We start from the raw sequence: 14,591 nt of genomic DNA, 5'->3' as shown, positions 1-14,591 counted from the left end.
CATTTTGGTTTGTTTCAGTTTCATCATTTGACAAGTGCCGTGAGATGTTTCCTTGTCAACTTGTTCTTGCTTGTTCTTCGATTGCTTGCAGGTTCAAGGTTGTTCTTGGCACGGCAAGAACAACAACAACGTGGAATCGATGTACCGGTTGCTAAGGCGCAGCACCCCTGTGGTAGTTGTAGTCGGACCGCCAACATCGTGTCCTCCCCCAAATCGAAGTTTATCCTCCTCTCATTGAAAGATCGGGAACCCCCGTTGCTGCATCAAGTGGTATCAGAGCTCAAGTTGCTCGGTGAGAGATTTTATCACTCCTTTGTTTTTACCTACAGCCAATAAAAACCACAAAAATAGGTCAGATCCGAAAATCACCAAAACAAGTTGAGCCTTTGCTGTTCTACTTAGTCTTTGCTTGCTGAGTTTTCGGTTGCATCGATTGGTTAAGTTGCTAGTTCTACTAGTTTTGTCCTTTAGAGTTTCGGGTTCTGCTCACGATTTCGTCACCACAAACACTTCCACCACCACCTCATTCATCTTCATTCCGCTGCCACCATCACCATCATATTCACCACGAAATCCACCTTCAACACCACCAAATTTTCGTTCACCACAACCAGCAGCACCCTCATCACCACATCAGCCACCCCTAAATGCATTTATTGCTGCCTCCACCAACAGCCAACCCTTTTGCAACTTTGTGAAGTGAATCAGCCCTTCCCGAGAAAGCATTTAAGTGCTCTCACTTTTGACTTGTTGGCTGAACCATGTAACAAGCCAACCAACCCATCATTACTCCTTGTTTTGACTTGTTGGCTGAAGCTTCTGAAATTTCGAAAATTTTGCTAAGGCTTATTTTGACTTGGTGGCTGAAGCTTTGAGCTTGCTATATGTTGGTATTTCTTACGATCACAAATAGAATCCGCAAGCGCACGGATATACCGATGTAGCACTTCCCCTACGGAGTATTCCAAGGGTATCGAATCCAAGGGAACGTGTGTGATTATCTCCTCATCAGGTTCATCCAAGGACACAAAGCTAATATGGGCAGAGGGCAGAGAGGATTTCCTAATGAGAAACAGTGTCTAAGGAAAGCTTAACTTTAATCCTAATGTAATACTTCAGGCACTGGCAACCCGCTGTTCCTAGATGTGGCTCTACTACGTACCCGGACAGGGAGGACTTAAGTGCTCTTGAGGGGTGTCACCACCTCTACACCCACCTCAAACGTACTGTGGGATACGCAGCAACCACTGGAGATTAATTACCTACACACCGCGTCTACATAATTAATAACTACTCTAGTGCCGATCAAAAACTAAAACAATCACTATAAAAAAATGGACTATAGTGAACAATGATCGCGTATGCTAATTAGGAACTAACCAAGAAGTAATTCTCACTAAGCAAATCTTAATTACTCAGAATGATATTTCTATTAAAGCAAAGTAATTAACAAGATACAAAAGTAAGAGGAGATTACCGACAACTCCGGCATTCCTCCGATTCCTTCTACCTTACTCTCTCCCTATTCTAATATACAATAAAGTACACTAGAGCCTCTTGAAATTCAGCTCATGCTTTGGTGTGTGTGAATGAGGGAAAGGAGAGGGGTATTTATTGGTGAAGAGTTGCCTTGAGAGAATGGAGTTGCTAGAAATATTCTCCATAGAATCCAAAGAGCATCTTCCTTCTCCTCTTGCCATGTGTCCTCTCTATGACGGTTTCCACCGGTAGAAACGGCCACAACCGTCATTGGGATGAGTACAACCGTCATACTGAATATGGGCTGGACTGGGCCAGCTTGGGGTTCGGCCAAACCAGGGAGTTCGGCCAAACCCTGGTTGGCTCCTCTGGCCCACATCCTTCTTCAGGATGCTGACATGTGGGCCCCACTTCATGGTACTCCATGTTTTGGCTCCAAATGATAGCACACTTTTTATGTTGTAGCTCAAAACCATGTGAGTCCATCAGCGTAGAATATATTTCCATTCTTTATGCTCATTCTCTCCCAACTTTGGTGGTTGATCACCTGCTTACAAATATACACCAACATTCGTGAAAATTGTTAGAAATAAATCCTACCACTATGTTCGATGTTTCACATTTATGGTTTTATGCATGTATTGACGGTGTTATTTTGGCACTTAACAGCCGTCAACAAAACCACCCACACTTAGCTCTTTACTCGTCCCGAGTAAAGGTTAAGGATTAATGTGGAATAAAATTTACCAAGATATAATACAAGTACACAAATTATTCTAAACCATACATGTACCTGTGAACTTTTCAAGTGTCTAGCTTACCATCTTAGGCAATTGATGAATGGAACCATTGTGACGCAAGTCCTCCTTAATCCTCCTGTCAATCTCTTGGGGTTTTTTTTTTATATATTTTTGCAAAGTAGCTATACTCCTCAAGTGACCTCCTCTCAGATCACTCATGTGGTTTTATTTGTGGAACCTCACCAAGGCATATTTGCTGAATTGTCCCTACTCTAAAAGGTTTTATAGGTGGAGCTCGATAGGGATCAATCGGGGCATACCTGCATCACATATATTGCAAAGCCAAAATACCGGACCCAAGGAGATAGCAAGTCATACTCTCTGATCAAGAATGTGCATGTGTGTGATATGTGTATGGGTATGTGTATGTGTATAACAAATTTTGTGGAAGGAAAATAAACGATAACAACTCCTTTGATATACCTCCTCCTCCAATTTTCTCTTTGGAGATTTGAGAGAGTGCATGGCTATCTTTTTTCTTCTCTTTTTTTTTTCATCATGCCCCGTACTTTGTATGAGCAAGATTTTTTTTTTCTATTTTCTCTTTCTTTTTTTATCAATGCTCCATACTTGTATGAGCAAGACTTTATTTTTCCTTCTTTTGAATAGCCATGCCTCTCTCTATCTCTGTTTTTTTTCTTTGAAAGAATTTTGGAGGAAAAGGCATAAATGACATGGAGTATTTATTTTGTGGATAATGGATAAAATAAATAATGGATGAGAGATGCTAGCTTCCAGTGTAGAAGTTTAGCATAGTGTGTGTATGTGGAGTGTGCATGCGATCTTGATCATGAAAGTATTAAAAGCATCTCACATGGGTCACAATAATTTTTACAAAGCTCAATGTAATGTCAAGCAGCCTATACATATACAAGGTTTTTGCATTTATAATCATATATGGCCTTGGTAGGTAATAATATAGTCACTGAGGAGTATTGCTTGAAAAAGTTTAATTTTCACAAAATAAAATCCCAAGTATCATGACAGTTGGATAGTAATTTCTTTTGCCATAACCATATCACATATATCAATTACTTAGATTAGCAAGGTTCCCTATGATAGATGTTTGTTCACAAGTGACAAGAGTTAGCAGAGTATAAAAAGTATACATGATCAATCATAGGAAAATTCTATTTGTTGAGAGTTAATGTTTTCAATTTTCATTTGGAGTCAAACTAAATTTGTATTCAATTTTTCTGCAAAAGTTTAACTCACAAACAAGGGAGGATATGGAAGGAGATGCACAAACCTGACCACAAGGCAAAGGATGACAGAACCGAGCTAGGCAAGGGTTGGGCGAACACTTGGTTCAGCCAACCCAGCCAGGACTTGGTTCTGATTGCTGAATTTTGTGCGCGGCAGTGTGTCACGTCCTGATAAATTCGTCCCGAAATTAAAAATCATTCGCTAAAAGGAATAATAGAATTAATTAAAATTCGGAAAGAAATTGGCAAACACTAAAATACGTACAAGAAAAATTCAAATGTGGCCCGGAGAATTTTTGTTAAATTCTCCTTGGTCTAAAAGGAGCCCTCAAATTTTACTTGAATTTTCAGAGCACCGGAAATAATTATTAAGCAACAAAAACAATTAACAAAGTTTATTAAAAAGAAAAACCTAAAAATAACCCTCCTTCCTCCTTTGGGCCAAGTCTGGCCCAAAGTCCTCCCTCTCTCCCCTCAGCCCGCGGCCGAAGTCTCCCTTTCCTCCCTCTCTTTCTCTCCCTCTCCTTCTCTCCCTCCTCTTGGGCCCCCTTCCCCTCGGCCCAGCTCCCTCCTCCCTCTCTCTCCCGGGCTGTCTCTCCCCCCCCGGCCTGCCCGGCCCAAGCCGCCTCCCCCTCCTCTCCTCCTGGCCGGCCGCCCGGCCCAACCCGAGCGGCGCCCTCCCGCCCGTGCCGCGCACGTGCGCGCGCGTGCGCGCCGTTGCCGCGCGCTGACCGCGCGCCCGACCGCGTGGGGCCCACGCGTCAGGCGCGTCGTCTCCCTCCTCCAGCCGCCCGGCCACCTCTCTCTCTCTCTCCCGGAAACCTAGCTCGCTCCCTCCTCCAAATCCGCTTGATTCAATTGGCCAATTCCAAAATTAATTGGGGGGTTTTAATCCCCATTGAATCCTCTTCAATTGCCCCCAAATTCCCCCTTGATTCGTGCCTTCAATCCCCGGGAACGGACGCGCCAAGTCCGGTCGCTTTCCATGGCCGTCGGCCGCCATTCCCGCCGCCGTTCCGACCTCCCCCGTGGCCGGCTCCCTCTTCTCTCATATAAAATGGGATCCTCATCCCCCGTTCTCTCGTTTTAGCCCCCTCCCGAGCCTCCCCGTGGTCCCTAGCCATCTCCCCGCCGCCCTCCTCTCTCTCCCACGCCGCCGGCCGCCTCCAGCCGCCTGTGCCGCCTCGACCGTGCGCCGGCCGGCCGCGCCGTCGCCTCCTCCAGCGTCGCCGCCACCTCCTCCACCCCGGCCTGCCCTCCGTTTCGCGCGGTGACCGCCGGAGGCGCGTTCCCGCCGTCGCCCTTCTCTTTCCTCCGCGCCGGCCGCCTCCAGCCGCCTCTCCCTCCTCGCCGGAGCACCGTCCGGCCGCGCCGTCTTCTCCCTCGGCCTCGCAGCCACCTCCTCTCCCTCGGTCAGCCCTCCGTTTCGCGGGGAAAGCACCGGAGACGCGTCCTCGCCGGCAAAACAGTGGCGTTGCCGCCACTGTTCCACCTCCGGCCGCCACTGTCGCGTTTCCCGTGCGCCGGCCGACGTCGCCACCACCTCCCTCGGCTCCGCGACGCCGCCCTCCACCCCGGCTGCTCCTCGGTTTCGCCGGAACGCCGTCGCCGCGCCGGCCTCTCCATCCTCTTCGTCGCCGGCGTCCTTTCGGCCACCCATTCCTCCTCGTCGGCTCGTCGCCCCGCTGCACCACCTTCTCCAACATCGCAGCAGCGCGTTCCACGCCGTCCCCTCCTCCGCTCAGCCGCTGCTGCCTGCCATCATCGTTTCCTCGTCACCGTTCGTCCTCGCCGATCGACGTCCCGTCGGTCGCCTGGCTCGTCGTCTCGCGGCGCCGCCTCCGTCATCATCATCGCTGCGGCGTGTTCCACGCCGTCCTCGTCCCCGTGCAGCCGCTGCCGGCTGTCCTCGTCGCCTCCTCGCCGGTCCCGGTCGTCGTCGTCGTCGTCGTCCTCTCGTCGTTCCCGGTCGTCGTGGCGTTCGTCCCTCCGTCGAGCCGTTCTCGTCCGTCGTCCGCGTTCGTCAAGCGAGCCGCTGCAGCCCCGTCCTCGTCTTCGTCCTCGGCTCCGCGTCGTCAAGCCTCGTGCCGGCCGCGTCTCGCCTTCGTCCAAGGATCGCCGCCGAAGCCGTCCCCTCGCCGTTCGTCTCCGTTGTGCCCGTCTGTCTCCGCCGCGCCCGTTCGTCGTTGTCGTTCCCGCGCCTCGTCGCGTGGTGGTAAGGATCCCTCTCCCTCGCTGCCCCGTCCTCGTCCTTTCGGTGTCGCCCGTGCTCGTTGTGCGGTTGTCGGCCCCGGTACCCGTGTACCGGTGTCGGTAGTCGTTCACGCGTGCGGGTGGTGACCGTGTAGTGTCCGTGTTAGTGTGCCCGCTCGGTAGCCGCGTGGTTTCCATGGAGATGGATGAAGTCGGGGGTCGATGGACATTCTCTACGACAAATGAAGGCTACACGAGCTGCGGCCCGGTAGTCGAGATGTCATGGCACAGGGTTGGTGCCCTGCTGCTGGGGGCTCAGTCCTGCCTGCCTGTCCCGGAGGTTCCGGCCGTAGGTGGGATTGGGTCGGTACTCTTGTCTATGGCTAGGATGGGTTGGAAACTATGTCACGTCTTCCGTCTGTATACCGTGGTGGTATGTGGCACGTGGTTGCACGTGAGGAAGATGTGTCTTGTGGGTAAAGATGTACACCTCTGATCAGAGTATAATCTATTCGAATAGCCGCGCCCTCGGTTATGGGCAAGCCGAGCAATGTACCCAAGTCAGTGTTTTAATTCTTAAAATTTGCTCAACAACTAAAAGGTGGAATGGTTGGCCTGGGTTGGCTTGGGACGAGCTGGGACCCAGGGTCGGGTTGCCAGTTCGGTCTGAATCATCGTAGGCCTTGGGTTAAGGCAGGTTCGTGTGGGCTCACGGCCTTGATTAATAATACTGTGTAGCTCTAGGATCGTCTTTGTAAAATGGCTTTGGGCAACTAAGTGACTTTTAAATGCTGTTTACTGCAAAACTTAACCCCTATATTATTATCCCCTTGTACTCCCTTGCATTAATCATGCATCTGCCGGTGTGGCTTGCTGAGTACTGTGGTTGTACTCATTCTTGCTCAATCTTTTCCCTCTTCAGTAAAAGAAGCTTTGGAGAAGAAGTCTTAGGTGGAGTCCTGGCTTATACCCCAGTTGAGCGCCTGTGAAGATGGAGCCGTAGGCCCGCTAGTCCGCTGCTGTTTATTTTTGAATGTCAGGCCTGAAGCGCCTTTGTAATAATGTAAATATTATCGATATAATAAAGATGTGTCTTTTATATCATGTTTGTGTGGTGTACCCCGGCTTTTCCTGGGACGGGGATTAATACACTAGCGTTCGGGAAAAGGCAATTTTCCCGGTCGCGACAAGCTGGTATCAGAGCCATCTCGACTGTAGGATAAGCCAAGTGGATAAAACCTAAGGACATATTTTATAAATAAAACTATTTGCGAAAGTTCCTCTTTTTCTTCTTCCCCTAATGCTATTTGCAAAAGGTTTACCCTTTTCTTCCTTCTTCAAATTTCAACTAGTACTAGATGGTCAGGTCAGTGAAGAAGAAGACATCGTCAGTTGTTCGCCGAAGCTCCGGAAGACTGCAGGATCCGCTAGCGAAGTGGAGGAAGCAGTGAAGCCAGCTGTGAAGGAGTGAAGATCTTGGAGAACCCGTCGCAGAACCTAAGCCACCCTATAGGGTAGTGTTGTTAGTCGTGTGTTCCTTGCTTGTGTGTGTAGCGCGTGGTTTGCATCGGTGGGTTGTGATGTAACCATGCTAGGTTGTTTGCTTAATCAACTTGCAGAATAAGTGAAACAAACAACACATCAACAAGAAGAGTTAGTTCCTTTAAGGTCCTGTCTCTAGTTCTGGTCTATTCTTTCCTGGCTTGTTTCCTCTCTCACCTCAATCCCTGTAACAGATGTTTAACAGAGAAAAAGGAAAGAATGTCAGCGGGCATGCCTCCAGTAACTCAAGTTTTCAACTCAATCCACCACTGGCCTCAAGAGAGTTAACAAGGGCACACCCTTGGTCCATTCCAAGCATGCTGCTTAGTTCACAGCTACCATTGGTTGGAAGTCAAGACCAAAATCAATATGTGTTTGATCGAGCATTTGCCACCCAGGTCAATGAGCTTCCAATGCCAGAAGAGCATGTCCCCTTTTGTCATGATTGTAGAGAACAAGGACACTATGCCTTGAATTGTCCATGGGTATATGTCAAAGAAGCCCCTTCCTTTGGTTTAGCAGGGCAGACATCGCTAAACCAGCCTCCTCGCACCAAGTCAAGCTTGCAGCCTAGTGTGCAAAGTGAAGAGCCCAATGAAGACAATCCATTGAATCCTAGAAAATGCTTTCCTCCTAGCCTTTCGCACCACGTGGGGTCACGTACTAAGCAAGCCAAAGGCAAGAAGAGTAAGAATCAGAAGAGAAAAGCACCGATGCGAACTGAAGAAGAAGTACGTAAGATGACTATTACCAGCACCGAATGGCCTCCAGCAGGGATAACTATTCCTAGACGTCAAAGAGGAAATACCTTCCGAGGTGCACGACAGTTGACCCAGCACCTCCTAAGCCATGGTGGCAGAGTATCTGATAGTGAAGGGTCAGATCAAGTCTCCTCGGATGTTGAAGATGAGTCTCCCCGACATCTCGGCGAGGAAGAGATGGAATCAAAGGCATGCACCCGTTGTGGAGAAATTGGACACGTTGCTAGCAGGTGTCTCACACTCTGCCCTCATTGTGAAGAAGACCATCCACCAGGTGAATGTCCCACCCGCAAGGTCACATGTTTTCTGTGCGAAGGTACCAACCATGTGCCCAAGGATTGCCAACTCAGTGTGTTGTTGACCAAGACCGCAGAAATCCAACGAACAACCCTACGATTGTCTCATCAGCTAGTCAGCTCCAACAGCAACCTCGACGATATCATCCACAGCACCAATGCTCCTCCTGCTGCACCTGACTCTGCAATAAATCATAGCAATAATACCTTCAGCACCAACCATTCTCTACACCGACAGCCTCAGCAAAGAATTGTCATCGATAGAAGAAGTTGTGTCTCTCCCCGACCTACTCCAGGCCGAGCAAAGGGCAATCAACCTCAGGAGGGCGATACCAAGCAGAAGACCGTTATCCGCTTCAACCAGCAATCAGAAGGAAGCTTCCCCTGTGAATGATAGCAATATGCAGTCCTATCACATCATCACAGAACCAATCAAGGATGATGCAGTCACTAGAACAATGCCAGCTATATCTCTCCAGAATCAAAATGAGCAGCCACGTTTGTGGTTTTCAGTTCGCTACTTATCATTGTGTAATCGCAAGTTTGCAGCAATCATGTAATAAATAAATACATTCATGATTATAAACAATGAGTTTGTTATGTTTATGGATGATTCATGTTGAGGATGCAATGTACCGATGTTAAGCACCTTCCCTTTTTGTTTAAGGCAGGGCCTTGTATTCATGTAATAAGGGAGACATGTGTAATAAAAACAAGTTCTATGAGGATTATTTCGGAAGAGTACTTGGTTGACAACGTTCGAAAGGTGATTGATAAGAGAAATCTAAAAAGAATACGTCAGGGTTGAATGTGTAAAGGAATACTTTGAATGCTAAATAATAACAACATGAAGAGAATAGTGGAAAGTGAATCCGAGTTGCTTGTTCGTGAGAGCTATTCCCAGTTATGAACCAAGTGATATGTTCGAAGATAGTCTACAGAGGTCAGACAACGAAGCTTCAGATTTGGCAGGATAACAATCAAACAATAAGAAGTCCAGCAGTAAAGCTATTTAGGAAGACGTCAAAGCATGTCAAGTGGGATAATTTGGTTACCTTGGGAAACATAATTCAAAGGCAAAAGTTACCGACCCTCACATTGAATAGAGGAAATATCTAGCACCGGAGACCAGGAAAGCTAATATGAGACAATTAGTGGCAAGTTGTCAATCATGGTATTCTTAGTAAGCGGGATATCATAGTCTAAAGCATATGGTGGTAAGCTGGAAGGAAACGCCAATCGTGGTATTCTCCCGATGGCAAGCATGGTATCCTAGTAATGACAAGCTGATATTGGCGCATAACGTGAAGTGGGTAACTTGTATGAGGTTGACGCCAAAGATATGAATTATGAGAAGTTCTGGAACTGAAGTCCCATCTTCAAGTGCCACAACCCAGTCGAAGTCAGCTGAAAGGTGCACCCTGGTTCAAGTCAGGTGGAAAGAAGATTCCATCTGCAACAGGAGATCAAGCCAAGCAGTTCAGAGTGGGGAAGTTTTGCTGGGCAAGTACGTTCAAGAAGATGCAACGGAAGAAGTCAGATCATAAAAGAAGATCGCCCAACCTATCTTCATGCTAGCCTCCTCGAATCTCGGGGACGAGATTCTTGTAAGGGGGGTGGATTTGTCACGTCCTGATAAATTCGTCCCGAAATTAAAAATCATTCGCTAAAAGGAATAATATAATTAATTAAAATTCGGAAAGAAATTGGCAAACACTAAAATACGTACAAGAAAAATTCAAATGTGGCCCGGAGAATTTTTGTTAAATTCTCCTTGGTCTAAAAGGAGCCCTCAAATTTTACTTGAATTTTCAGAGCACCGGAAATAATTATTAAGCAACAAAAACAATTAACAAAGTTTATTAAAAAGAAAAACCTAAAAATAACCCTCCTTCCTCCTTTGGGCCAAGTCTGGCCCAAAGTCCTCCCTCTCTCCCCTCGGCCCGCGGCCGAAGTCTCCCTTTCCTCCCTCTCTTTCTCTCCCTCTCCTTCTCTCCCTCCTCTTGGGCCCCCTTCCCCTCGGCCCAGCTCCCTCCTCCCTCTCTCTCCCGGGCTGTCTCTCCCCCCCCGGCCTGCCCGGCCCAAGCCGCCTCCCCCTCCTCTCCTCCTGGCCGGCCGCCCGGCCCAACCCGAGCGGCGCCCTCCCGCCCGTGCCGCGCACGTGCGCGCGCGTGCGCGCCGTTGCCGCGCGCTGACCGCGCGCCCGACCGCGTGGGGCCCACGCGTCAGGCGCGTCGTCTCCCTCCTCCAGCCGCCCGGCCACCTCTCTCTCTCTCTCCCGGAAACCTAGCTCGCTCCCTCCTCCAAATCCGCTTGATTCAATTGGCCAATTCCAAAATTAATTGGGGGGTTTTAATCCCCATTGAATCCTCTTCAATTGCCCCCAAATTCCCCCTTGATTCGTGCCTTCAATCCCCGGGAATGGACGCGCCAAGTCCGGTCGCTTTCCATGGCCGTCGGCCGCCATTCCCGCCGCCGTTCCGACCTCCCCCGTGGCCGGCTCCCTCTTCTCTCATATAAAATGGGATCCTCATCCCCCGTTCTCTCGTTTTAGCCCCCTCCCGAGCCTCCCCGTGGTCCCTAGCCATCTCCCCGCCGCCCTCCTCTCTCTCCCACGCCGCCGGCCGCCTCCAGCCGCCTGTGCCGCCTCGACCGTGCGCCGGCCGGCCGCGCCGTCGCCTCCTCCAGCGTCGCCGCCACCTCCTCCACCCCGGCCTGCCCTCCGTTTCACGCGGTGACCGCCGGAGGCGCGTTCCCGCCGTCGCCCTTCTCTTTCCTCCGCGCCGGCCGCCTCCAGCCGCCTCTCCCTCCTCGCCGGAGCACCGTCCGGCCGCGCCGTCTTCTCCCTCGGCCTCGCAGCCACCTCCTCTCCCTCGGTCAGCCCTCCGTTTCGCGGGGAAAGCACCGGAGACGCGTCCTCGCCGGCAAAACAGTGGCGTTGCCGCCACTGTTCCACCTCCGGCCGCCACTGTCGCGTTTCCCGTGCGCCGGCCGACGTCGCCACCACCTCCCTCGGCTCCGCGACGCCGCCCTCCACCCCGGCTGCTCCTCGGTTTCGCCGGAACGCCGTCGCCGCGCCGGCCTCTCCATCCTCTTCGTCGCCGGCGTCCTTTCGGCCACCCATTCCTCCTCGTCGGCTCGTCGCCCCGCTGCACCACCACCTTCTCCAACATCGCAGCAGCGCGTTCCACGCCGTCCCCTCCTCCGCTCAGCCGCTGCTGCCTGCCATCATCGTTTCCTCGTCACTGTTCGTCCTCGCCGATCGACGTCCCGTCGGTCGCCTGGCTCGTCGTCTCGCGGCGCCGCCTCCGTCATCATCATCGCTGCGGCGTGTTCCACGCCGTCCTCGTCCCCGTGCAGCCGCTGCCGGCTGTCCTCGTCGCCTCCTCGCCGGTCCCGGTCGTCGTCGTCGTCGTCGTCCTCTCGTCGTTCCCGGTCGTCGTGGCGTTCGTCCCTCCGTCGAGCCGTTCTCGTCCGTCGTCCGCGTTCGTCAAGCGAGCCGCTGCAGCCCCGTCCTCGTCTTCGTCCTCGGCTCCGCGTCGTCAAGCCTCGTGCCGGCCGCGTCTCGCCTTCGTCCAAGGATCGCCGCCGAAGCCGTCCCCTCGCCGTTCGTCTCCGTTGTGCCCGTCTGTCTCCGCCGCGCCCGTTCGTCGTTGTCGTTCCCGCGCCTCGTCGCGTGGTGGTAAGGATCCCTCTCCCTCGCTGCCCCGTCCTCGTCCTTTCGGTGTCGCCCGTGCTCGTTGTGCGGTTGTCGGCCCCGGTACCCGTGTACCGGTGTCGGTAGTCGTTCACGCGTGCGGGTGGTGACCGTGTAGTGTCCGTGTTAGTGTGCCCGCTCGGTAGCCGCGTGGTTTCCACGTGTGCAGGCCGTGTGGTGTTTAGTGGAGTCCGTTTGTCGGCCACTCGCCTCGGTTGACACACGGGGTCTGCTTCCGTCGACCCGAGGACCGTCTCTGTGTACCCGGTCTACCGCGGTCCTTTAGGTTGACATGTGGGGTCCGCATGTCAACGGCGCAGCCTTCCTGTCTTTTCCAGGCTAGCGCTTACACATGTTTTATAGTTGCAAAGCTTAATTATAATAATCCGCAAATCTCCATATAACAGCATTAAACTTCGGATGATCATATCTTGGTCATACGAGCTCCGAATCGACCCGTTCAAGTCTCTTAATGTTTGTTATAACCTAAAGAACTGTGTGCTTTCTTTTTTATGTGTTGTTATTGCTTCTTTATAGGCTTGTAGCTTTGCTTGTGTGCTCCGCGTAGCTTTCGTCGTTCCGGAGGTTCCCGAAGCGTGGTTTGCGGTCGTTGCCGAAGGTTCGGAAGGCCGTTCTCTCTGAGCAAGGCAAGTCACATCATCCTTGAGCATATTGAATCCCAGTTTATAAAATTATTTTGATTTAAATTAATGCATGATCGCTTTATTTAAATTCCCGCGTTATCACTGTTTTATTTAGCCATGCCTATTTACCTTTGTTAAGACATTATTATTGCTACTGTTATTATTACCTTGTTCACCCTAGAATAAACAAAACCCCAACTAGTGGACAGTCTATTCATGGTTCCACTAGTATGAATTTAGGTAGATGCTTCGCTGATTAATTAGGCAACATTAGGTGGTTTTATAACTTTAGACTTTGGGAATTCTCATATCATTTGGACACTATGGAATTGTTGGTTTATGGTGGAATTGGACATACACCTCTCTTCCTCTTTCAAAACCCCTAAAACCTGTTTTCGGTGGGGTTTGGGTGCATGCCAGTTGTGGGAAGTAGCACCCCGGCCACTATAAGGATTAAGCTCGGGCCTCTGTTGCAAAGCACTACCGTACTTCCACATGTCTAGTGGGTAAGGCTTAGTTTGTGGCTCAGTCTGGTCATAAACAAAAGTACACGGATGGAGATGGATGAAGTCGGGGGTCGATGGACATTCTCTAGGACAAATGAAGGCTACACGAGCTGCGGCCCGGTAGTCGAGATGTCATGGCACAGGGTTGGTGCCCTGCTGCTGGGGGCTCAGTCCTGCCTGCCTGTCCCGGAGGTTCCGGCCGTAGGTGGGATTGGGTCGGTACTCTTGTCTATGGCTAGGATGGGTTGGAAACTATGTCACGTCTTCCGTCTGTATACCGTGGTGGTATGTGGCACGTGGTTGCACGTGAGGAAGATGTGTCTTGTGGGTAAAGATGTACACCTCTGATCAGAGTATAATCTATTCGAATAGCCGCGCCCTCGGTTATGGGCAAGCCGAGCAATGTACCCAAGTCAGTGTTTTAATTCTTAAAATTTGCTCAACAACTAAAAGGTGGAATGGTTGGCCTGGGTTGGCTTGGGACGAGCTGGGACCCAGGGTCGGGTTGCCAGTTCGGTCTGAATCATCGTAGGCCTTGGGTTAAGGCAGGTTCGTGTGGGCTCACGGCCTTGATTAATAATACTGTGTAGCTCTAGGATCGTCTTTGTAAAATGGCTTTGGGCAACTAAGTGACTTTTAAATGCTGTTTACTGCAAAACTTAACCCCTATATTATTATCCCCTTGTACTCCCTTGCATTAATCATGCATCTGCCGGTGTGGCTTGCTGAGTACTGTGGTTGTACTCATTCTTGCTCAATCTTTTCCCCCTTCAGTAAGAGAAGCTTTGGAGAAGAAGTCTTAGGTGGAGTCCTGGCTTATACCCCAGTTGAGCGCCTGTGAAGATGGAGCCGTAGGCCCGCTAGTCCGCTGCTGTTTATTTTTGAATGTCAGGCCTGAAGCGCCTTTGTAATAATGTAAATATTATCGATATAATAAAGATGTGTCTTTTATATCATGTTTGTGTGGTGTACCCCGGCTTTTCCTGGGACGGGGATTAATACACTAGCGTTCGGGAAAAGGCAATTTTCCCGGTCGCGACACTGTGGGCTAGTGTTGATCACATTGTTATGTTCAGTCGACGCTGTTGCGCATCGGGAGTTTCGAAAAGACTCCCCCACACTTGTTTTGTACCTTGTCTTTATTCAACGAAAAGATGAAAAGCAAAATGGGTTTCTACCGGGGTAAAATACCGGTGAGCCAAATTTTATTCGAGTAAATCTAGGCGCATTTTATTTTGTTTTCACTTTTATTTTATTTTATTTTATTTCACTTTTATTTTGTTTTTTTATTTTTTTTATTTCCATTTTATATTTTTTATATATTTTTTTACAACAATAGAGGTGATGGGTAACTTAGCAAGGTGGACATATGTAAGGCGAGGATGCACAAGGTGTTTTGAATTCTTACCAGATAGGTCTTACCAAGCTTTGATTTGGATGCAAGAATGCAACACAACTTTGCCTTCGT

Source organism: Oryza sativa, chromosome 9 (genome assembly GCF_034140825.1).
Source record: "Oryza sativa Japonica Group chromosome 9, ASM3414082v1".
Classification (NCBI taxonomy): domain Eukaryota; kingdom Viridiplantae; phylum Streptophyta; class Magnoliopsida; order Poales; family Poaceae; genus Oryza; species Oryza sativa.
Note: the sequence above shows the minus strand (reverse complement) of the source record.